Genomic DNA, 26,164 nt, shown 5'->3' on the forward strand with positions numbered 1-26,164 from the left:
CTGAAAGCATACCTCATGAAAAACAGTCCTCAGATATCTCTCATTATTTTATTTCCCCATGGAGATTTCATTCCGCCCTGGATCGAGGTTTGAGCAAAATGTATTGGCCGCCTGGCCGATTGGCCTGCCCGCCAACCGTAAAAGCGGGCAGGCCTTGAAAAATTGCTTTCAATTGCCTCCTTAATAGGCTTAGTTGCCAGATTAACTGTTGGTGGGGGCACTTTGGGCTGCCACGTGTGCCCGCTGAACAAAGTATTGCACGATGACATCAGGACGCTCGCCTGACGTCATCTCGTGCTATTTCGCAGCCGGATGGATCGGGCGCGCGCCCGCATAACTTCTAGCCCAGGAATGCACAAGAGGCTACATTGGAGAAGCACAGACATCTTGAAAGTTTGCAGTCCCGGAAGAGGTTACAGAGATGCAGAGGGGCAAAGCCCTAGAGGCTTTTGAAAACCAGGATGAAAATTTTAAACCCAAGGCATTGTCGAACTGGAAGTCGGTGTATATTGGTGAGCATGGAGGGGTGATCAACGAACAGCACTTGATGTGAGATAGGATAAAGGCAGCAGAGCTTTAGATGCACCATCAAGATAAAAATAACCAAAAAAATAAAAGAATGAACCCTGAAGTAAAAAGAGAATGTGCTGCAGATAAATAATCTGTTAACATCTGTAAAGGGGAAAAAAGCATTTTAATGTTTCTGATGGTGACTGGTCCATTTCTGATGAAAACATCTTTGGCTTTTTGACTTTTCTTTTCTCTCTCACATGCTGAGGAACCTGTAAGACATTTCCAGAGTTTTCTAATCATGTTTAATCTCTACATTCTTGGCTTTCTACAGAATTCACCTTTCTCTATATTTTATACTTTAAAGGTATCTTTGTTTTGGATTTTCCACTACCGTGACCTCAAGTTAGGCTCCAAATGAGAGCATGGTGTAAAATGTATTCATTATTCGGGAACATCAGGTTGTAGGCATTGCTTCCCAACCATGAATCACTTGGTGGTGTCAACACAGGAGAGCAAAACGTCTTGGCACCTCCTCACAGTATTTCTCAACGATAGATGATACAGGGCTTGAAAATTTAAGGGTATAGATTCTCCCATTCGTGCAGACCATGGAACGTTAGTTGACCAAGGCTCACACCTGATGTGTGCCAATAAATCTTGGAAATCTGAGATTTGGGATTTCTCAGAATTAATAGTAATACTGGAAGTTCACTCTTAAAATAGGAATACTTGTAATGTTTTAGAGTGCTTCTGATGTCACCACAGTGAATGCCGTTTTCCACAGTGCTGCCTGTTCTTAATTATGGCATCAATTTTGTGAAGCCTAAACATTGTTTCACAGAGATAATGTAAATATGTGGTTAAAATTCTGCATTCAGTATAATATATAAATAGCATATACTCACTGCTAAGTAATCAAATGCTTTTCACTTCCTTTAATATCACAGGTGTGAACTAGAAACCAGCGGCCATTGTGGGCTTTTTCCCTTGTGCAGTGGCTTTGTGGCTTTCATTAGTCATGTTATTGTTGCCTTCTTCCCTGCATCTCGTTCTTCATGCAAGGTGCCTTTTTCATCTCATTGTGCCAGTTGAGGTGTATGTAAGCATACATACCAGCAAGGAATGCACACTCCACTGTCATTATGACACAGGTCCAAAAAGCCTGGTAATTTGAACGTGATATTGAGGTATATGCTTCATTGAAGGTCATTGAATGTGGTGTGAAATGAGGAAAAAATAGAAATTGCCCAACATTTGAACGCTTTGAATTGAGGGTGGGGTGGGTTAATAAAAGGATCCTACTCACAACAGGAAAGAATATTCAGAAAATAAAATCAATTTACCTATGCTGCAGCTGTTACCAAAGCTTTCTCCTGCTGCTTTGATTGAAATGAATGTAATTTATTTTTCCATATAACAGAATTGCCAAGGTCAGACCATTGAGATCGATGAGAATTTTGGACAACAGTAAAATAGATTGCAAACCAGCTGAAATGAATGGAGTTGAGGGTTTTTTTTTAAACAATGAAATGCCAAGAAATCACTTCCTTAAAAAACACAGTGACAGTCATTGAAAATAAGTGAGACTTGACAGGCTTTGACATAGACAGTTGGATAACACATTTCACACATTCACAGAGAGGTTAAGGAGGTCTGTAAAGGGAGAGTTGGAACATTGTGGCTTATGGTTTGCCTTCTGCTTCAGTTAACAGTGAGCTGCAATGAAAAACTTGGTATTTTTAATGCATACCTTCGCTGGGCCGGACTGTTTCAATAAATCTTGTCTTCTAGTTTCTCCAATAACCTTACATAACTTCAGCTTTTTTTCTACAGCTTTGACTGACACCTAGTGGAGAACCTACAAGGTTTTTTTATATATATATATGTGAAAAACTGGCACTTTTAAATTGGAGCACAGTAAATTAATCCTTACAGATGGTGTTAGCTAAATGTTGCGATTAATGCCCATGCCTGTTGACCTGATATCTATTATCTTTTTAATAAAGTCAGAGTACAGAAAGTTGTTTCCAAGACAGAACCCTGACCTTAGATGGAGGTCATTCAAAATATTTTTGATAATTATTAGAAGGTGTGCTCATCAGGGTGGTGGTGAAGTAGAATGATGTGCCCGATGCTGCAATGTGTGGTTATCCGTAAGACAAAGGGTCACCTATGAAGCTGTTTTGTTTCTTTGTGAGGTTTATCGTTTCCACAAAGCCGTCAAACATAACTGAAACAAGGTAAATCCCACTCTACATTGTTTTCAACTGAACACGTTGACATTGGCAGGGATACAGTTCCACAGATACTGTCAGCCATCTGGTAATTTCTCGGTTGGCAATTGTTCACGCGTGAAGTTGAACAGGATGTGCCAGTGGATTGTTTGAATGAGGAGGCGGCAAAGCTGAGCTTGATCGTGTTATCATCTTGTGAGTCCGTTGGACAGCAGTTGGAATGGGACCTAGAGCTAACTTTCCGTCCCTAAGTCTACGGTCACTTGCAGCACAAGAAACGCGTAATTGAGTTTAGCTAATGCAGAAATGTGACAAACACAAGGACTTTCTGTCTCTAAGTCCTCAGAGGAGCTGTGATAAATATAATATGATACAATACCAAGTATATTGTATCAGAAAAAGATGTGTGATGGAAGCAGAGTTTCACCATGCGCTAAATTTGGATATTTTCTGTTTTCTGGTTTCTATATGACTGGGCTAGCTACAAGGCCCACCTTGGTATGCTTGGACATTGGCCCAGCTCTCCACATGGTTCTTATGCCCCTAACCCTCACCTCACTATCTACCTTCATGCCTCCTCATATCTCCATTCCATCTCCGTGCCTCCTGATACCCCCATGTCACTTCCACGTCCTTCATACCCACATGCTACCTCCATGCCTGCTCATATCCAGTATCCATAGTGTACAGCCCTCAGGAGCCATGTAATGATAATGAGAATCTTCTGAAATGGAATTTAAAAATTAAACCACTAACAATCTAATAAGTGTCAATTTTTCTGAACATCTGTTGAGTAACCTCTTAAAACTGTCAATCAAACTGTGAAAACAACCTCCTGCTGTGCTGAGTGGTTGATTAGCTTTTGAAACTGCTGAGCATTCATCCTGGACTCAGCTGTTAAACTTTGCAGCCTCAGATATTGGAGCCCAGTGAAAGAGCAGAGTGTGTTTTTGCTGACTATTTCAAATTCTCTGTCAAAGAAATGAGTGCAACAGGTGGTTAGATATTTTGTTTCAGCAGCAGGGCAATGTTTTCCTAAGTTAAAGAACTCTGGATATTTAGATTCCTGTGTAGATCATGACAGGTGGCTTCCCAAACATATTTTTCTACAGCTTTGAATGTATTATGGTGTTTTCTTTCTCCAATGGGAAAAGGTACTCTAATGCATCTCAACACTTAAACAATGCTGGTCAATGTAATAGTCAACTTACCTTTGTAGGGCAGAGCCCTATGATCAATAATTACAGTTAAAATACATCTATCTTGTAATACAGCATCTAATAATGACATTTGGAGTTGCCGAAATATTAAACACTTAGCTGTCAGAGTATTCCTAACTCTTCAGCAGGCTTACCCCAAGGTTCCCAAACTCTTAAACAAGGGGGGTTTTCAGAAGCATTTTGAAAACTGCCCACTCCACCGAAAATAATGGGGGACAGGAAGTAAAAATTTCCCCTAGGGTTGTCAGTGGTGACCCTGATGTCAGAGGACATGTGTGTGGGCTCACAACACAGCCCTAGCCCGAATCTCTTCCTGTCTATGAGAAGATTGCATGGCCCAACATTTTTATATGGGAAATTTAAATTTGCTGTAAAAAAAAATAAAGTTTTGGCAATTCGCAACCCCATTGCTGACTCCAAACGGACATAAAAATCTGACTTCTTGTATCCAGGGATATTTAGTACCCAGTCATGCCCTTTTTTGAGCCAGGTCTCTCTTAGCATCATGATATCATATTGCAACTATAATGTGACTATATTTGTCTGCAGCTTACAAACCTTATTCATCACAGAAGAATATAGTACATAAAAAATGATATTTATTGACACCTAGTCAACTGTAGGAAAAACCAAATCAGGACATGGATTTTGTGTCAAGAAAAATACAAATGAAGCCTTTTTTTCTGAGTTGCTGATTAGACTTTGGAATTTTTGACATTTCAGAATCGACTTAAAATTTTACTGAGTTTTATAGGTTCGGGTATTTTTTAATTTCATAAATGATCCCCACTTCCACTGCAGGATGGTACAGAGTAAATGACCTGTGACCTGTAAATTACTATAAAAAGATCAAACATAAGGAACCAAAGGGACAAGCCTTTTGGCTTCACAGTTGTTATCTCATGCATCCTGATTTTAAAAAATAGCAGTTACTTACTCCATGGACAGAATTTTACAGTCCCCCATTGGCGAGTTTGCAGGTGGTGGGGCCCATAAAATTCCTCGGGTGGCCTCCTGTTGCTCTCCTGCCCACCCTTGACCTGTCCAGAATATTACGTGGTGCGGGTGAAGCCTAGAGCAGCCTGCCCGCCTGCCCTTGCTGTTAAGTGGCCAATTATTGGTTTCCAGCCTGGCCTCAGTTTTGAGGCTAGCGTGAGGAGCTCAGGGGCAGAGGAGAAGCCCGGCAGGTCACCCTGTTTGAGCTTTGAGCGGGAAGTGAGGACGCACATCCCTCATTGGCCCTCTTTCCACATCGGCTGCCCCTCTTCAAGATGTGCCCCCCCCCCCCCCCAACCCGGCTGTGGGTATTCCCTTCTTCCATGGCCTCTCCATCAAGACCCCATGCTCCTTCTCCCCAAACGCTCCCGGGCCTCACTGCCCCTCTCCGCTCTGAGACTCTCCGCACTTACCCGGTCCTGGATTCCAGAATTTGGAATCTGGGGATTGCTTGTCATCCCAGTCCACTCCATAGAGCGTTAAATAGCTGCAGGGCTGACAGAGACACATTTCCCATCAACCCTTTGGGTAGTGGGGCGGGAAACCCCGCCATCTGAAAAATCCTTGCCTATATTAATTGATTGCACTTTTAGGTTTGTCTAAATTTAAAAAGAAAACTTTTTGTCCTTGTTTTCTGAGCCGCCTTTGCAGACACCTTCCTTGATCCAGTTGAAACAGAGGTCTGGCACCTGGTAAAATGTTTTATTTTGTTACAGAATTATGATTGAGCAGCCAAGCTTAAGTGCCAAAGCCTATACAGCAGGATGCTACCAAAGCTGAAATGAGTAAAAGAGAGCGAATTCAAGATAAATTAGAAAATAATGATTAGATGACACCAAATTCAGCTTTTATGAGCTGAGACTCAGTGAAAACAAGGACCAACTTAGTGAAGTCAGAAGTTCACAGTTTTGAGTAATAGACCAATGGAGAATTCTTTTTCATTGCATTAAGGTGTAAGGAATGTCATTTACCTCGTCCAATCCCTTTATAGGCGTATATCACATCTAGTGGTCTGAAAAATTGCACATATTGCTCTGTGAGATTGAGTGATGGATTCATCAGGATTTGAATGTGTTACCATAGAGATGTCAGATCAAGGCTTGCCAACAGTGTCTCCTTTCTGCAATGCTGATGCATGATGCTTCAACAAATAAAATTTATTTACTGCTGGCATTTTGCAAAGTGCCAGTAATTCTATTGCAGTTATACTTCGATATTATCAGACACTTATCCTGTGATACAGTATAATAATTAACGGGGAAATGAGTTCAGACACCTAGGTAGTTTGTCAAGAAATGGTACCTTTAGGTGAGGATTTGTGCAAAGTGCAAGTCAATGAGCATAAGGCATGGGGATGGTATGCTTCATCAGATGTAATTACATTTGCACCCAGTATAGGTTTATCTGGGGTGCATTGAAAACACACTGGGAATTCAAGATTAGAAAAATTACCATGGAGGTTTGTGTATATTAGTACAGTACCTCTTGTTTTATCACTATATTGGTTCCAAGCAGTGATAAGGGAGTAACTACTCAGTGATGCCTGTCAGTGATCAATTATAAAATGACTCCCCAATGGTTGATCAGTGTAATTAATGCTAACTTAGAGATAAAGATTGGTTGTAGGATTCATGCACTCCAGAGAGAGACTCTGTCTAGTGTTTCATTAAGCTGCACAGCATGGCTTCAGCGGGCAACTATAAATAAAATCTGCACAATGCCCTTGAAGAACAATTCTATCTTCATGTTAGTTGTGTGTAGAGTTGGGCTTTACTGACTTCAAATGAGAGTTTGTTTTGTGGTTGAGCAAAATCACGAGTTTTCTAAATGACATGTGCCATATCTGGCTTTGTATAATAAAGAATGGGTCGAATCTTCCGAAGAGCAGCAACCACTGTCGGATTGCCACTCCACTCCAACTTTTCTGTGCCATACTTGCAGGGATTTCCAATCGATAGGGTGGGTAGTGGGGTCAGGTGGTGAGACCCCCTGGGGGGGTGGGGGGTTGGTCAGGGGGATAGTCGGAGGGGGTCAGGGTGGAGTCAAGGGTGGTCAGTGTGAGTGACCGGGGCTTCAGTTGTATAGTTACTCAGGAGTTAGACAAGCATTTTTCTGTCTAACGTTTTCTGAGTAACTATCCTGGTTGTTATGGAAGCTACGTCGGGAACAGAGGTCAGGAACTCAATGTCCCAACAGACTTCAGAATTTCTGAACATGTTCAAACCGAGAGCGGGCTGCACGTGCGCAGAGTTACATCTTTAAGTTCTTTGCGGCCCAACGCACCTGTGCATTAAGAAAAATGGCGCGAAAACCTGGGTCAGGTGACTGGGAGCAGAGCATCATCGAGCAGAAGAGTCCCAGGCAGGGGACAGGGAGAGGAGACAGGCAGAGGTCCCAAAAGAAGAATTCCAGAGAGGGGACAGGAAAAGGTCCCAGTTCAGTTAAAATGAGAGGAGCAGAGAAACAGGCTCCAAACAGGAAAAGGGCTGCGGGGAGCAGAATTTAAGAGGGCTCAGGAGAAGCCTTAAAGATCTAAGAAGGCAGACTATGGTTGGTGACTCCATGCTACAGGGGGTTGGGGCAAAGGTACCCTTTTGGAGCAGTAAGTGTTCTGCCTGGCACAGCTGAAGAGTTGAATCTGTGCTTGTGAGTTGGTGCTCGAGTGCATACTCAGGAATCTCGTGGAACAGAATCTCGGGAGGCGAAATTGAAACCCTGCGAGGTGGGCAATCATTGAAGCCATCCAAGATGGGGTGACCTTTGAAGAGAATTCCCAGGTTTGATCTTCAAAGGAGAAGAAGGGACACCCTTGGTGAGACTAGTTGACAGTGTCACATGACTTCTGTGTTGGCTGTTGATAAATCCATGGACTCTGTCTTGGTCGTATCTGCTATTTATTATGTGATGTGTTCGACTACACTTTGCTTATTAATTCACGTGTACCTCATATTTATCCTGAATGTTAGAGTATATGATAGATATTGCAAAATTGTTTTATTCTTCTGATCGTGTATAGTAAAATTTATTTTTGTTTGTTCAAAACCTGTGGCTTTATTTACTGAGCAAGTGTCTTGAATCTCAAACTTTGTCCACTTTAAACAAAACGTTATTGTTTCCTAACCGAATCTTACCAACAATTTGGGGGTCTGGTCTGGATTCATAGCCAGGTAAGTTAGTCGGAACTGTCCAAAGTCTCCAATTCTAACTCAGAGCTGGAGACTTTTTTGGAGGGTCCTGGGGAGTGGGGAATTGTCCATCAGAAGTTCAAACTTCCCGGCAATTCCAACCCTAGCCCTTGCTTTGGGATTTCTGAAGGGTCCTGTAGAGCATCTTGAGGTTTACGTCCGGTCCCCAATGATCCACAGATCGGAAGACCTGGGCCACCATGTGGTTCAGGAGAGTAAATTTCAACATGGTGACCAACTGATTTATAAAGATTGGCCATTCTGAGATTGCAGTTTGCTTTAATTAGCTCGTGGCTGGCCAGTCACAGGAGCCCTTCGAACACCTAACAATTTATTGTTGCATGTCTGTTTGTCCATTTGTTAGGTACAACATAGATATACTCAAAATATTGCAACATGTGTAAAGTGAAAGTATATTTCTTTTCGTTCATGGCATGTGAGTGTTACTGGCAAGACCAATATTTATTGCCCATGCCTAATTGCTCTTGAGAAGTTGGCGGTGAATCACCTCTTTGAACTGTTGCATGAGTCTGTGTGCTATGGATTCTCCCACTATGGTGTTGGGGAATTTCAGGATTTTGACCCAACGAGTTGAAGGAATGGTGATTTATTTCCAAGTCAGAATGATATATGACTTTGAGGGAACTTGGAAGTGATATTGTTCCCATGCGCCTGCTGCCCATCTAGCAGGTGGAGGTTGCGGGTTTGGGATGTGCTGCCTTCCTGAAGCCTCGGCAAGTTGCTGCAGTGCATCTTGTAAATGGCAAAATGGCGTTGGTGCTCCTTGGTGGAGGGAGTGAATGTTTCTGATGGAGCTAATTAAGTGAGCTGCTTTGTCTTGATGTTGTCAAGCTTCTTGAGTGCCAGTGCCAAGCCTTCAAAATGATCGTTTTCATTTCTAGCTTTTCAGCTGCAACAGATATAAGTTAAAAAGATAAATCAATACAATGTAATGATGCTGTCAGTTACGAAGGACGTACAGGAATCAATGGCCCTAATACATAATAGGGTGTGGCTTCAAAAGAAGGGGGGCTATGGGGATCTGTTGGGCCCTGAATGGGCCATATGTCCATCTTGTTTTAAATGAATTCCCCTCCAGAAGCCAGTCTGCTTGATGTGTACGCTTCTGTGTAATAGGAAAATCCTGTGGTACCAGGTCACGACCCTCGAGTGGGTGGGTTCTGTATTTATTTGGGGTAGAGATCATGGTGGGGAACAGGGGTAGTGGGTGAAACTGAGTACATAGTCAGCTTGTTAGTCTTGGAGGGAACACTCCTGCTCCTCCTCACCCACAAGCGGTGCACTTAACTGATGGATCCTGTCTTCCTTGCCTCCTTTTACCTGCCTGGTTGCCCCAGGCTTAGGAAACCCGATCAACTTGGGTTTAAAAATATAAACCTGGTAAAAATTAAAACATGCAGCATTGTTAAAAGGTTTCCACTCCTGGGGGTGGATTGGTTAATCACCCCTCAACCCTCCCCGTTAACGCATGAAGTGGGCAGGTTTGAGACGAGTAACGTCCCTATTTCAGAATTTAACACTTTAACTTCCCGTCCGACTCAAATCCATGTGTTAACTGTCCCTAGACCATTCATTTACTCTATCCAAAATGTTCCAGTGTAATATTGTGCCAAAATTGTAAATGTGAAGACTTTGTCACTTACTAGTGCCAAGAACCTGCTTTAAAGTCTATTCTTCCACCACTCACCAGCTTTCAAACTCAATTTGTTCTGAAGTCAAAGTCACAATTTTGTGGTAATATATTTTTAATGTGTATTTCATCAATATTCTTCCAAATGCCAGCTAATATTACTGGAGTTTCAGTGATTCTGATTTCTCCTCCAACTTAAAAGAAAACTTTCCGGAACATTTGTTTTTTAACATATGCTTGCTCACTGTGAAAAATTGAGCAAAGAAACAGCAGATCCACGCAATGCTGGCAAACTCTTTCTTTGTCCAGATTTTCTTTGCATTGTGCTTTAAATTGTAATGCTTGATTCCAAGCGTAAATCAAATGCATAGGTTTCCAGTGAACCAGATTGATTCTAATTTGCTCCCATTACATAGAACTTCTGATCCAGACATAAAATGGTGCATGCTCATTTGTATTTTCATTGTTCAGCACAGTCAGTCTCATCAATCCAGGCCAGCATGTCTTTGTCATCTGTCACACATCAACAGTTTAGCTTTTGCAGTTTGCATGAACTAAATGTGATGAGGTACAATTATAGCAAATTGTTTCATATGTGTGTATATATATATATGTATGAAATAGCCGCACCAACAAAAAAATCACTGCAAAAATGCTTCTCAAGGATGAACTGTTTTTATAAACAGAATACATCCTGTGCCTGTACAGCCCTCAGCAAAAGAAGATAATGGGCAGAATCTTCCGTGCCTGCTGGCATTGGGCATGCTCGGCAGTGTGAGTGGACCATATGGTGAGAAGGCCAAAAATCGGTTTCACGATGTCGTGAAACCAGTTTGTGACCATCCGCCATCGATGGACAGTCACGTTCCCCGCGATCGGACGTTGGAAATCTCATTGTAGTACATCTGCATATCATTATAAGGTCAGCCCACCAGACCCATCAGCCCCCTGCTGGATTGTCTGTCCCCATTGGGGTGATTGCATGCCAATGCAGAACATATCTTGACAAGTGTGACGTGCAGAAATCGGGTCTTATCGCCAGGGCCTTGCTCACATCACGGACATCCGAGGAGCAGAAGATGCTGGAGCCCGACACCAATGGCACACTGGAGGAACGTCCATGCATGCTGGCTGGATACTCATGGACATGGCTCTGCTGCGAAGCAGCTCACGGAAGGTGGAAAGTCACCATTGAGGGTCTGCTCACAATGGATGATGGTCGAGGGGGTGGAGAGGAAGGTCCAGCTGTGTACCGAGGGGTGGGAGAGGAGGGTCTAGGATTTATCTGGGAAAGGATGAGGTATCAGGGTGGCGTGAGGTTGGGAGGTGGGGGGGAATTGAAGGTGTCGGGGGTAGGGAGTATGGGGAGAGGAAGGGGTAACGGGGAGAAGATGGAATCTGGGGAGAAAGGTGTAAGGGAAGGAGTTCGGAGTGGGAGAAAGGAGTGCGGAGAGGGGAGGCAGTCTGTGGGGAGGAAGGAGTGCAAAGGGGGAAGGGAGTAAGGCTGAAGAAAGAAGGATGGAGGAAGGAGTCGGGAAGTGGGAAGGACTAAGGGAGGAGGAAGAAGTAAGGCTGGGGGATGAAGTAAAGCTGGAGGAAGGAGTCAGGAAGGGAGAAGGACTAAGCAGGGGTGGAGTTCGGTGGCAGGGGGAGAGGACCAAGGGGGGGATGGACTCTGAGGGGTGGAGGGAAGGGGTTCCAAGGGGGTCACGTCCAGGTGAACATGCAAGGGAGGGCTCTCGTGAGTCCATAACTACCTCCTGTGGAGCAAACTGAGTGTGGATATGGGAAAGAGGGAATGGTGAGAATGACCGAGGGCAGAGGGAGGCGGTAGGGTGGGAGGGTGAGGGTTCAACGGTAGCGGTAGAAGGGACGGCGAGGGTGGTTGGTGGGGAGTCAGAGGCAGGCATGGACCCTGGGGGTGGGAAGGAGGAGGTTGGGGAGGTGAATCTGAATAGGGGTGGGATTTTCGGGAAGGAAGGGAATGTGCACGTTCACCTGGACATCCCAGAAGGAAAAGGGTTGTGGCTGGTAGGTTATGGAGATGATGCTGGGGGGGGTCAACAGTGATGGGGGAAAGGAAACGGGTGACTGGGAGAGGGGAAAAGATGTGGGAGCTGGCAAAAAAGCGAATCCAGACCATGCTGTCTAAATCAAAAGTGAAACAACAGTCGTGGTGGGTGAGATCAGGTTCTGCATGGGAGTGTGATCATTGGGTGGGCAGAGATGCAGCAGGTCGGCTCAGATAGACAACTGAAAGCGAACCTCAGCCAGCAGCATTCAAAATGCTCTGAACATTGAGGTGAGTGTGATACGTGAAGGATCCGCATTTGCGGGAGAGTGTTTGCACAAGGCTCTGAAAGGCCCTGCTCCACACACACTTCTCCTTCCAGAATCACTTGTTGGCCAATTGAGGGGCTCACAGGCAAAGGGGACAGAGGGAAAGAACAGCCTCTGAGATTCCTGAGTCGATGACCTAGGGCTGGCCAGCTGCCGCTCCTCCTCCTTTCGGGTGCCCGAGGGCCCCGGCCAACTCCTTAAGGGGAAGGAGCACGTGGAGGGATGTCAAGGTGCCCCATTTCCCTCTTGAATTGCCATTGTAGGAACTCATACATTGCTCCCGCAATAGAATGCAGGTCTACACACATCTCCACGTTCTGCTGGACCAGGGTCTCTATGGCGTCCACCATCCTCCCCACGGAGACCTCTATACATGCACATGTGGGCACCACTTCATCAGAGAGCAGGTGAACGCACTCCTCTGACTCACATGCCACTCTGTTGAGGCCTTCTAACAGCTCTGCGTGATGTTCCCATGCCTTCTGCCGACTCTCCAGGATGAGTTGGAAGGCCAAATCCAGGGGTTCATCATCTGACTCTAACCTCACAGATGCTTGATCCCCAGCAGTGCTCCAAGTGCCAGGAAGCTTGCATGAACCTGAGGACATGTGTCCATGCAGTGACCACCAGATTGTGAACCGAAAACTGCTCTAGATCTCGGTCCCACCAAGGTGTGTGTCTCTGTGCTGGTGCATTGTGTGGGTAAGCGCTGTGATGGGTCTTCTAGGCTGCTTATTTCCAGCTCTTCAATGGAGGAGGTGTCCTCTCGGCTGGAGGTGAGGGCCTGGATGGAGCTGAGGGACTGGCTGGCTGAGGGTGTTGGTTGCTGGGCAGAGCTCCCTGTGAACAAAAGTAGAGATAATTAGTGCACGTCAGCAGAGTCAAAAATGGGAGAGAGAGAGGCCACTCACACTTGCGTTGAGAGAGGGATGATGTGGTGCAGGATCCTCATGAGAGCATTCGCTGCTGACCTCACTGTCACCACAGGCATGGTCCATGCCCTTACCCATCAGTGCGATGACGTGTTCCTCAAAGTGAGTGAGGGGCCTAATGTGGGCCACTCCATCCAGGATCTGGGACCTCTTCCCGCTGATGTGAGCCAGCTTCTTATGCATAAGAACAGGCACCAAGCGTATGAGCAGGACGCATGGTACTGGTACGTGGAATGTTTGTGTGGTGAGCGGAGCCATGGACAGGATAAGGATGCAGGCTCGAGAGGGTATGAGCCTGATGGAGATGTGAGGGTGTGTGTGAGAGTTAGTGGTGTTGCCCCTTGAGGTGTGAGATCCCTGTGAATCTGTGATGGGTTTGTGAGTTGAGAGTGATGAGAAGAGTGATTTATCCTGGCAGAACGGAGGAGATCATTCACCCTGTAGTTGCACTGGGTGGCTGTCCTATTTTCTTCAGGGCATTGGCACCGACCACCGCTGCCACCACCTCCCAAACCTGATTAGTGATGTTGCTGCCCATCCTGCAGCCAGAGCTGGGGTAGAGGGCATCATGGCAGGACTCCACAGCATTTAAAAAGCACTGGAGGGACTTGTCACTGAACCTGGGGGCTGCAGCCTTCTTGCCTTTCAGGGCTATGTCTTCTGTGCAGCAGTCCTGGGCCGGAAGCACTGAGAGATGTGTGCGCGGCTGCACTTTAAATATGGCACCAGGCATGACGAAGCGGCGAGGTGATGGCGTGGCGGGCGAATGAGAACCTGCTCGCCATGGAAATGGTGTGTTGCCTGGGAATGCATAATTAATGCAGCAGGTTTGGAGCCACACGGCGTGAAAAGCCGCGAATGTGGCTGACGGGTAAAACGTTGTTTTACCCGCCTGCTACTGCACTTAGAGCAAGTCTGGGACGATTCCGCCCGATGCATTTATCAAGTGTTTTCTTTCCCTCGGATTAAGAGTTAGGGTATCACAGTAATTTTTAAGAGAAAAAAATGGCAAATGGTAGCTAATTTTCTTCAATAAATATTCAGGGCTGCATCTTATTCACATTAGAAATATTTTATCACTATCTGTGTGTTTGGGGAAGGGTTGAATTAGGTTGGTATTGACTTGATGTTAATATTGCCTGTTTTGCTTAAAGACAATTAGGTTAACCATTCAGGTGATGGAGGCGGGTTGCCTCACATCCTTTAAAAACTACCTGGATAAGCACTTGGCACGTCATAACATTCAAGGCTGGAAAATGGGATTAGGCAGGTAGGTCAGGTGTTTCTCACGTGTCGATGCAAACTCGATTGGCCGAAGGGCCTCTTCTGCACTGTGATTCTGTGTGATTCAAAATAACACAATATCAGACAGGCTGCTGTCAGAGTTGTACAGTGTAGTCCACGTGAGGGGTTTGCTACATGGTGTTTTTCTGAGATCGGCTTCAAGGGGAAATACCTTCTATACAGAAAGTAAGTGCTTCCATAGAGAGTGGACAATTCTACTTACAATGCTGTACTGTCTCCACTATTGTTCATCTGAAAAATTACACAAACATGCTTGTTGAAAGAGATCTATGATGTACTACTGGCACTAGTGATAAAATGATGCTTGTTCCTTAGGCATTATGTTCACCCACTGCGAAATGAACTGGTCTCACACTATAAGGCAAGGTCAGCCTATTTCAGTGTTAACTTTGCACATAGCGCACAACGTGCCGAGAGGTGGAAGTTCAAGAGCAGTCGTTCTTAAAGGGATTCTGCCCTTCATCACATAACTGACTTGCAAATGAATTGAGGGAGAAATCTGCACATTGTGAAAGAGGGAAGCACCATGGGACACCACTTTGAATAAGCCTGCAACACATCCTTAGGAATCATAAATTTGTGAGACCTATGATGCTGTACTGTGTGCTGATAGCACTGTTCCAATGAGGCAGGTTATGCTTGTTGTATTCACTGAGGATCCATTGTTTTGCATGGCATCACCACTGTGCTAAATGGATAAATTCAAAACAGATGCAGCAGCTCAAAACTGGGCATCCATGAGGTGCTGTGGGCCATCGTCTGCAGCAGAATTATATTCCACTGCAATCTGTAACCTGATGGCCTAGCATATCCCCCACTCCAACATTACCGTCAAACCAGGGATCAGCCCTGTTTCAGTGAAGTTGGTAGCACCATCCTGAGAGCCACGTCTCTGTTCCTTCACTGTTGCTGGGTCAAAATTCTGGAACTCTCTTCCTAACAGCACTGTACCTACACCACATAGACTGCAGTAGTTCAAGAAGGTGGCTCACCACCACCACCTCATGGCAACAAATGCAGGCCTTGCCAGCAATGCTCACATCCCGTGAATGAATAAAGAAAAAGGTCCTGTTGCAAGGCTGAAGGCAGTGGGGATGATAATTTATTGGTCCGTTTGCTCGACCCACGTAGAAATAAGTCTTGTGTTTTAGCTGCGTCATACAGATATGGTTCGTGAAATTGTCTTTTATGAGCAGTTGCCTTATCATTCTGGCTGATCGACCAATTTTTTGGGCAGACATGTTTCTGGTTCTTTATTGGAGTCATATTTTACATTAAGACAATGCTATGTGTCTTCTGCAGCCAGCTACACAATATTGCCCAACTGTATAAAGTGCATAAGAACCTCTACTTAAGATTGCTGATGGGGTGCTTGACAAGACTGTGGTGGCAAATTGTTCTTTGTTATATTTCCCTTCAGGTTGTGTCCTAGGATTTCCCATTGTGGTATGGTGGATCGCCTAGTCCCACAGCAGCTGTCCAGCCAGTCTTATTGGTCCTTAAAATAACGGTTGCCACGTAATGAATGAATTATGCCAACTGTCAGGGAAATGAACATTAATGTACATGATGCAGTACCTGTGAATACAGACCAGCTGCATATTGCCAGAGCAGAATTCTTTTTCTGTTAATGTAAGCAATTGCATTGGGGATAAGGGATTTACATGGTCACTTGTGTGCCATCAATAATGCCCTACACTTTGGGGAATCCTAAAAGACACTCAGAGTACAGGGTTCCCCTCTGATACTGGCTGTTTTGTATGGAGAAATTCATAAATGTACAGACTGAGCAAACAGGGAAAGATGTGGCAGATATGTCTTGCTGTTTCTTGGGATACCATTGAAGCATAAAACCTTACAGTTGAGATTACCTTGACTACAACTAATTGAGTTGTCCCTGATTTGAATCGGTTTGTATCTCTGGCTACAAGCGCATGGAAAATTCAATAATGATCCCTTCAGGGAAACATTGGTTCATCTAGCATGACCAGATACAAATGTCTAGACAGGAGGAATGAGGACATATTGATCTCCTGAAGTACACATTTAACTGTCTGATATTCCTCCCCTTTTGATTTTCTTCTTCCTCCAAATGGAGAAACAGATCTAGAAGGATACTCCCAGCTTTCAATTTTGTATTATTACAATCTCCTTAGAATGTGAAACTAACTACAAGAGAACGTGATTGAGGCAAATAGTTTAGATGCTTTCAGGAGGAAACTAGATAAACACATGAGAGAGGAAGGGAAAATAAAGATATGCTAAAAGGCTAAGATGAGGCAGAAGGAATGAGGAGATTCAAGTGCAGTCTAAACACCATCGTGGGCTAGTTTGGCCAAATGACCTGTTTCTTTGTTGCATTTTCTTTTATTTATTCAAGGGATGTGGGTGTTGCTGGCTGGGCCAGCATTTATTGCCCATCTCTGATTGCCCTTGAGCAGGTGGTGGTGAGCTGCCTTCTTAAACCGCTGCAGTCCATGTGGTGTAGGTACACCCACAGTGCTGTTAGGAAAGAAGTTCCAGGTTTTTGACCCAGTGACAATGAAGGAATGGTGATATAGTTCCAGATCAGGATGGTGAGTGACTTGGAGGGGAACTTGCATGTGGTGGTGTTCCCATGCAACTGCTGCCCTTGTCCTTCTAGATGGTAGGGAGTGCATGTTTGGAAGATGCTGTCGAAGAAACCTTGGCGAGTTGCTGCAATGCATCGTGTAGATTTTATATTGTGCTATGCTTAGTTTAACAAGTAGAATACAAGCTGTGCCTCACACATAGTGGGATCTTAGCCTGAGCCAAGAACCCAAGAAAAGTCACCAGACAGGTTAGAAAAAAATGATTGAAAGGTGCCTCAGTCCCTGCCACAACTGCTTGGGCAGAATTTAGTCCCTGTCGCAATGGCATGACTTTTTGCAGGCTGGGAACCTGGAGAAATAATCAGCAGGCTCTTTCACTGAGCCACAGCATTATCATCCCACTTCTGGGTTTCCAACCAATCAAGAAGGGTGGGCAGGATCACCCAGCAGCCAATTAAATGGACCCCAGCTTGGGCTACAACTTCCCAGCATCTGATAGTGAGGCAGCAGCAATGCCAGGAATGGAGAGGAGAGCTGGGAAGGCTGCTCCCCAGGTGTCTCAGTCTTTCCGGAGATCCTGCTGGGGGGTATCAGAGGGTGCAGTGGGATGAGCACTCCCAAGAATGGGAAGAAGAAGACAATGTCTCCAATCACACGGGTGGATGGAAGCGGTCGAGGAAGTTAGCAGCAGCAGTGTGAGCCCTCCAACCTGGAGACAGTGAACCAAAAGAATCCAGGACCTCAGGAGATCATGAGTAGTGAGCATTGTAACACTTTCAGGTGCCTAGCCCACACTCTGAGTTACCCATCATTCTCTTACACTCCTCGGGACATCCTGTAACTGCACCCATTTCTCCCTCTGCCAGCATTTTGCATCCTAACCTGAGCAGCCAACATGTACACTCACCCTCACCCCAATATCCTCTTGCACCCATGACTTGCTGTCACCCTGCACAACCTTCACTCCAATCGGCACAACCTATTTCTAGCACTCATAACTCTCTGCTTTCTCTCCTTGCAAGAGAAGCAAGCACACAAGCTCTGGAAAAGGCAGGCAACAATAGTGGGGCGTCTCTCTGGTAATGGGCACCTTTTTCGCCATTGGTAATGTGTGCCCATCCCATCCACTGGGAAAGGAGGTCTTGTTCCGGGAGGCTGTAGATGTCAGCAGTGACCTGCCGTCAAAACCCGAACCTCCTGAGGCACTGGTGCTCAGACATGTCAAGAGAGCTGATCCTTTGGCTGAAGACCCTGTGTTTAGGGGGAGTCTCAGCTCATGTCCATCAACTCTTCCATGGGAAGCAACATGTGGCAGGGGAGAAGGCACATTCGTTGTGTTGGTGTTGCTGTTGCTTCTCATCTTGTTCCACGTCGGAAGTGTCAGGTGGAGCTGCATAAGTTGCTCCCATGCTGTGGAAGGCTGACAGCCGGGAAGCTGAAGGTGAGTGAAGTGCAAGGCAGGTGAAGTGCCTTCCAGGAAGTAAACAATTACCTGCCAAGCAGTGAAATCACGTTCTGAGAGAATAAGTGCTTTCAATAGCAGTCTCTCACTTGGAGCTCTTCAGTTTGACTGAAGAAGCTGTCCCATTGTACACTCACATCGTTTAGCCTGGTGAGCTGCTGACAGGTCAGGAGACAGGTGCCCTGGCTGTGAATGCCAGAATGCAGGATTAAAACAGCAGTTAAGTACCAATTATAATGTTTAAATGCTGTGCCCTACGGGCGCAAAGGGGTTCCCTGCTCACCTCCAAACCTGCCCAGGGGAAAGCCGGAAGAGGTTGGGTTGATGTTGGGGTGCCAACCAAATTTTAGGGGATTTTGGTTCCCACATGCACCAAAACCTGCCCCTGCTTGCCTGTGAAAGTTCCCTTCCCCTCATTGGGATCTAATTATGGAACAATATTGACACACTTCCAACTACAGAATATTTGCTAATCTCAGATAGGAATTCAAATGCGCAAGCCTAAAGAGTGGATGGAGAATAACATTTCTAAATGATAGAGGAGGAAAGAAAGAGCCACCATAGGCGGAATATAATCCTGCCTTTTGTGGTAGGAAACATGGTGGCTGGGAGCACAGGAGAGGTGTGTCCGTCTCCCAGCAGCAGGAAAACCGCCTGCCATTAAGTTGGAGGCAGGAAGGAGCAAAGCTCACCCATTTATGACAGGATGTCAAATAGGCTTATTAATGAGCCAATTGGCACCAATTTTCCCTGAGCCCATCGGAATTTAGTAGTGGTTCAAGGATTAAATAAGAGTTGCATGGCTTTCCTGTACCCTGTGCCCAATTGAGGGACCCGGCATCAGGAAGGTTGGGGGGTGGGCAGTTGAAAGCCATCCCCACCCCTGCCTCCAACCCCAACCCCTGCCCCCCGCCACTCCTCTCTCCTGCGACCCTCGCCCCACAACCCCATCCTGCCCTCACTTGCCTGAGTCCGGGGATGCAGTGAAGATCCCTGGTGAATACACTGGAGCACTGCCAGCAGCAGCCACCATTCCCAATGGTGCTGCCAGCCTCTAATTGGCCAGCAGCTCTTGATGGACAGAATCTCCACCGCTGGGGTCCTAAATTTTGGGGAAGGCCCGGCACCAGCAAGTGAAGTGCCTGAAAGGCACTTATTTCGGTCGGGCCTACCCTTCCCCACACCCTCCCCACCAAACCCCACTGAGATGAAGCAGGTTTTCTACCAGTTCCCCAATCGATGGGTGGGACCTGTGTCAGGAACATATAATCCAGCCCTATATTTGAGTTTTGGCTATTGGCAAAAAAATCTAAGTGTTTGACTCCCAGAGCTTGACTCTCACTTTAACTGCCCTATGTTACTGGTGGGACCCAAAGATATTTCCTGCACTTTACTGTCTGTCCTTACAATATGCTATGTTGTGTTATGGCAGCTAATTATTTTAAGGAAAAAAACACAAGGAAAACATTTTCTTCCACAACAGCAATGAAAGTTATTTATTATTCAGTGGGTTAAATGAATCAGTTCAACTCCTGCAGTCAGTTCTTTGTATAATTGGCTTTGGAGAATGGTGCTAATGATTAGAAAATCTCCGGCAGGCTGAAGTAAGATTTTCTGATAAAACTGTGAAATTCATTAATTAAGAGTTTGCTGAACATGGACTTGACGATCCCTTCATAGCCACTAATATTTGTTTTTAATCCACTATTAAAAACACAAATTTAATCATGTAAAGTTGTCTGCAATATGAGTACCTATTGAGTGATTGTATTGTTTAGTGGACATTTGTTCTATTCTTCAAGGCAGCGAACATTAAAGCAAATTAAATCTTATTGATTGTACAGATAAATTTGTGTGCTTTACCTCAGCATCTTTCTAGACCCAGAGTAACTGAGGACCTGTTGCAAATTATCTTGAACTGGAAGTGCCTGATGTAGGATTGAATCTTTCTGCATCTCAGATTGGATATGTTGAGTTTATTGAATGCATGTACACTAGGAAATGAGTGTTCAGAGCTGAGCTTTATTTTTTGAAGATTCAATCCTCCTCCAATATGACAGTTGTATCAGGCAACTTGAGTCAATGCCATTTGGCTTCCATTTTGCATTGACTCTGAAACAGTGTAGTGTACTTCGGGTGTGAAGGCATCTGAATTCTATTAGTGATTTGGTGTTTTTCATCCATACTGCTGGATATTGCCAAGTTTGAAAGAATTGAAAAGTGGGCCGAGGTAAATCAAGAAGCAGTGGTCAAGTGACGCTTGTCTGGGATTTTAGAAGCCAGAAGATTTTCGAAATGAAAGGCTGAGGGGTGTTAGGGACTCTAAAGTTCATCTATCTACTAGATAGGAAAACATGCAGTACTTTTTGATTTCAGCAAGATAGGGATGGGGAAGATTGGTTTGGAACTAACGAAGAATAAAAGAGGAAATTTCAAAGAAACACTGAGAGTAGTGGTATTGATTAAAACAAGCAGACGTCAGAGATTGTAGTGGAGCAATAGAGGTTTGAGACTGGAATGTAAGAAGGGAATTGACCAAGAATTTGAGTAAAGCATTCAAAAGACCTCCAAAAATATGAGAGAATATTCAAGGCTTGTTTTGGATCCTAGTCACTAGTTTGGTTGGATTTACGGATCCAGGTTGCACGCTTTATCGGGATGGCCAAGTTGATACCATAGACAAAGTAGATCAGCAGACAGTTCTTAGTTGGAACACATTTTATTTATTTACAAAGGAACTCAGCAGCTACACTTATGTGCTTTCATCTCAAACCCTGTCTATACATTACAGACTCTGTAGACTACTGACTACTGAGGTAGTCTGCGCTACTGCGCCATTGGATACTAAGATCATGTGTTCTTCTTAAATGTATATTACACATCAGATTACCACAGCTTGAGAGAGCTTAGGCTCTGTAGAAAATTAAGAGGTAGTCTCGTACTACTTGGCTTCACATCCAAAGCAGTATAACTACTCTCAGTGCAAAGAAAAGTATAAGTAGTGGCATACTAGACTCAAACCTAAACCTAGAAGATGATGAGGTCCTCAAAATTTATGAAGAAAATTCCTGGAAGTGGATTTTGGACAACTTGCATTTCACTGATTCCAGGTGCTTACTCCTAACTAAAATATTTTACAGCAAACAAACTTAGGGATAACATTTGTCCCAAGTGATAGCTTGATAACTATTCTCTGTTTTGAACTGAGGCATGTGGATTTGTCAGTTGTCTCGACTGGTATTGAAATTAGTTTATTTTGTGTGGCAGCAGAAATGTATTTGCTCTGTAGTTTGTCGCAAAGCAGATTTTCATGCTGTTTTGTCTCCTACCCTTCCTTGTTGAATTTAATTTGTGAGACACCAATGTATAAGGTTGCAGTGTGGTATGGATGGTGCCTGAGGTGCTGAAACCAGAATGTTGTCAATAATCATCACCACACGAATGACTGGATTCATGACATGAGCTAGGTTGCCAATAAAATGCCTAGGTTTTTTTTGAATTAATAATGAGCCACATCGCTCAATCCTGTTCTGTGCATTTTTCTTTCATCCTGAGGTTGATGTGTTTTAATGCTCTATAACAGGATATTCCCGCCTCTCAGTTCTGCACACCAGTATGAAATTGCAAAGCTTATTTCAATACCTTGCATTTATTTAGTGTTAAATAAAATAAATAAATCCACACTCAACTACAGACTTTCTTACAAATGTGAGATTTTCTAAGATTGTTGGGACTGTGTTTTGATATAGGATAAAATGGAGGAATGAAGAGGGTCATGTGACTTGTTCTGACCTCTGCTAACAGTAAACCTGGGTGGCTTGATTGTTGAATGTTAAATGTTAAAGAGGTTACCAGGTTGTATTACTAGGAAGAAGTTTCAATCTGTTCACACTCGTAGTCAACGGCAGAAGCATCTGTGCCAACAGTGGATAACCTGTTAGCCTCCAGAGTCCCAAGAAGATGTTAAGGACGTCAGGTTTTATACATGGTTAAACTTTAACTGTCTATTTAATTTCAAAAAAGAATAGAGTTGGGGGGTCTAAAGGATGGCTAATCAGCGTTTCTACCTGGATACACATTGTGATTCACATTTCAATGGATATGGGCTTTGAGTGGGGGAGGATGCATAGGAAGATCATGTAGGAGTAGATTACACGGTCCCCTAGAAAAATATCCCCGAATTTAACAGACAGGTCAGTCTGCCGGGATTGTTGAGAGAGTGAGGGTGCAGATAAACATGGCAAGCCTCTATGGTTCATCGTGCAGTAATGCAGGTGGGAGCAATTGCTCAGATTGAAAAGATCAAATTCGTGAGAATTTAAAACAAGCCAGGAAGATTCGCTTAGCTTGAGCTAGAGATGATCTCCAGGAAAACCCTCACCATGAAGGACAGTTCTGGGGTTAAAGGTTACCAGACTGAAAAAGGAAAAGGATGGAAGTAAACCCTCGGGAGCTAAGAATCACTTTGAACTGATTCTGGGAGAATTAAATATCTACTTAGGGAACCGTGAAAAGTATAACCATGGAGTGGGATTTTTGGTTGTATTAAAAGTAAAATGGGAAAGTCTGTTCTGTAGTCTAAAGTATAAGTTACCTACTGAAATTGCTTTAGTCAATGATGCTTTTAGATTGTTACAGTAGAAGTCTTAAAATGTGAAATCTTGTCGTGTCATTCTTTCAGCTATTCACTGAAAGTTCAAATTTATTTTTGTAAGTTATACATGTGTATAATACTCTAATGGTAATTTTCAGATATTATTGAGTGGCGTGTGCTCTGTGCTCCCTCTGCCCATTTGTATGGGTGTTCAGCAGCTTTATCAGCAAATTCATTGCTGGAATTTGAAACCACTTTCATATTTTATTTTTGTGGGACTAGGAGTTGCTCCCCGACATGACAGTAATCCTCTCTGCCACTGCCAGCCTATATATTCAACTCCCCCACACACCTCACCCAGAGCAGAGTGCCATACAAATCAAGTCCAACCCTCAAAATGACTCGGGCTCTATGGCAGCAACAACAGGTACATTCCCTCTGCCAATCCCACTTTCTGTGCCAAATGTTTGAATTGGTTCCAGTGAGCTGTTTGGACAATGCCCATTTTTAAAAAAAATCTAATTTCAGTGAAATTCCCTGATTTGGTTATTTTCTTTCAAACAAGAAATGATGATAAAACCACCTGGCATTTTCTATTCCACACTAATTTATTATCCTTGTAAAGACCATTCTCCTGCTCAATGACTTCAGAATTCTCATTTATAAACCTCCACAATCCCACCTCACCTCTGCAACTCCATTCAGTCTTGCATCCCTCTGCTAACTCTGGTCCACTATGCAGTTTGATTTATTTAGTGAATGTATTTCCTCTGAGTTAGAATATATGGGTTCAAACCCCCACTCCAGGAGCATATAACCGAACCAGATACTTGTAATACTGGGCTGGATTTTGCTAAGATTGTTAAACCTGATTGGGAGCATGGAAATGGTAATGGTAGGATGTTGATTGTGATCTTCCCGGAGGAGGCCATTCAAATAAGAAGCCATCTCTGGGAGCCCATCCAATTAATAGAATGGCCTGCAATGATGTCCGGCTAGCTGCCCCACTGGGGGAGAGATAGAGGCTCTCTTAAAAAAAATTATATAAGTGTAAAAAGTAACCACAGCTACAGCTTCCAGGCCAACAGTGTTGAGGAGCAGCCCCTCCACAGGATGGCCTGCAGCTGTAGCCATGGCTCTCTGGCACCCATGGCTCTGGTTGGGGGGGTGAATTTTAAAGAAGGCCTCACTGGAAGCCTGACCTGCCACCAGGAGGCCACCTCCAAGCAGCGGTTGAGCCCACCCACTGTCAGGAAGATCCCAGCGGCATTGCCAATTTGACGCCAAGTGGTGATGCAGTTCAGCCTAATTAGCCATCTGCTACCGTCGGGCAGATAGCCAGTCCTGATCAGACCCCAGCCCTGGCAAGGCCGCTCGGAGGTGGGATAGTATCAGCGAGTTGCCCGGTACGAGATACTCTAACTTCGCTCCTGATTCCACCGCCAAGCCCATCTCCTTGGAATCGGGAATTTTGAGCCCACTGTGAGGTTTCTGCATTATTGCAAGTGCCATTTTTCACAAGGGATGTTAAATCAAATCTTCATCTGTTTGTTTCAGTGAATCTAAAAGATATACCCTAATTCCGCCTGGAGTAAAATCAGAGCTTCAATGACGATGTAATCTTGATAGTCATCATGATATTATTTGCAATGTTAGTCGGTCTATATTTTTCAAATTTTCTGAGCATGTAATACAAATATTCTTGCCTGAAAGAAGTAGGAAGTGGTATTTGGCTCTTTACCAACTTTGGGTAGGTAACATGTTGGTTGCTACTAGTCTAGAAATGCAGAAGCTTTGAATAATAACCTAGAGAACATGGGTGGGATTTTACGGCCCCGTCACGGCAGGTGCGGGCCAGAAAATGCGTCGAGCCGTTCAAAACTCCAATGACTTCGGCAAGACCGGAAGATCGTGCCGGCCGGAGTGGGCGTAAAATTCCACCCCATGAGTTTAAATCCCATCATGGCATTTCAGGAATTTGAATTCAGTAAGAGTGACCATAAAGCTGTCCGATTGTCATGAAAATCCGAGTGATTCATTAATGTCCTTTAGGGAAGGAAACCTGTCATCCATACCTAGTCTGGCCTATATGTGACTTTAGTCCCACACCAATGTGAGTGACTCTTGACTGGTGTCTGAAGTAACTCAGTTGTATCAAACTGTTACAACAGTGATTCAAATGGATGGTTCACTAGAAGTGGGCAATAAATGCCAGCCTTGCCAGTGACGCCCACATTTTGAGAATGAAGATTAAAAATAAGACCGCTGTCCCCAAACCAGAGCCACCAGTGGTGTCGAGAGGGGATTCTGTGTTAGGTAATTTGACGTGGTTAGCTTAACTGCTCATGTCCAATGTTTTGATAAAATTTAGAGGACAGGAATTTTCAACCCCTACAATCTCAACTTCTCCACTCCAAGCATTTTAAAATGAATATTGGATCAAAAGCTTGGCTGTTGGAGTTTAAATGTATTCTCGGTTGGATGAAGAGGCCATACTCCACCCCGCATCCTGCTGTGGGAAACTGGCACGGTTGGATCAGATGCCCATTTTCACCCTGCTGTGATTTTAATTTCTATTGAGTTCATGGACATTTAAATAGCTTGCAGTCTATCTGGTTTCCGATGGGTGGGTTAGGTTCAAATTATGCCCTCTGCCTCAGAGCCCTAGCCAAAACTGTAAACGCACATACGCACTGCACCAGTTTCAGACATTTTTATAATTTCATCTTTGCTTGAGTAATGATTCAGCTCTGTGCAATCATTTTCAAGATCTGTCATATTGATTCCCATTGTTCTGAAATGAACGGACTGATCCAAATAAATGATTTCAATGTTTGCACAGTCGTATATGGCCCCTATGTGGTAAGGTGATTCAGATTCTCTCACTGTCCATCGAACTGCCAATCAAGGGCTGTGCGGAATGGAATGAATTCAGTGATTGCATAAACATGAAGTCAGATGACTTGTTTGGACAGAAATGTAATATTTACGTGTTGTCTGATGGTACTTGTTTGAAATCATAGCAATAATATTTGATAGAAATATCAATACAAGCAACCTAATTAAACTTTCTAGCACTGATTAATACATTATACATTTATGAATGCTAATCCCTTGCAGGGTCCCTCATTCTAAAAAGACAATTTGTAAACCTCAAAT

General features: G+C 44.3%; 1 protein-coding gene across 5 annotated transcripts in view; it reads left to right on the plus strand.

Moving 5' to 3' along the window:
* The window catches only part of LOC144669280 (opioid-binding protein/cell adhesion molecule-like), a 1,107,986-nt gene that overhangs the window by 965,801 nt on the left and 116,021 nt on the right, over nt 1-26,164 (plus strand). The gene's annotated exons all lie outside the window — the stretch shown is intronic.

Source organism: Cetorhinus maximus, chromosome 2 (genome assembly GCF_964194155.1).
Source record: "Cetorhinus maximus chromosome 2, sCetMax3.hap1.1, whole genome shotgun sequence".
In the NCBI taxonomy this organism is placed as follows: Eukaryota; Metazoa; Chordata; class Chondrichthyes; order Lamniformes; family Cetorhinidae; genus Cetorhinus; species Cetorhinus maximus.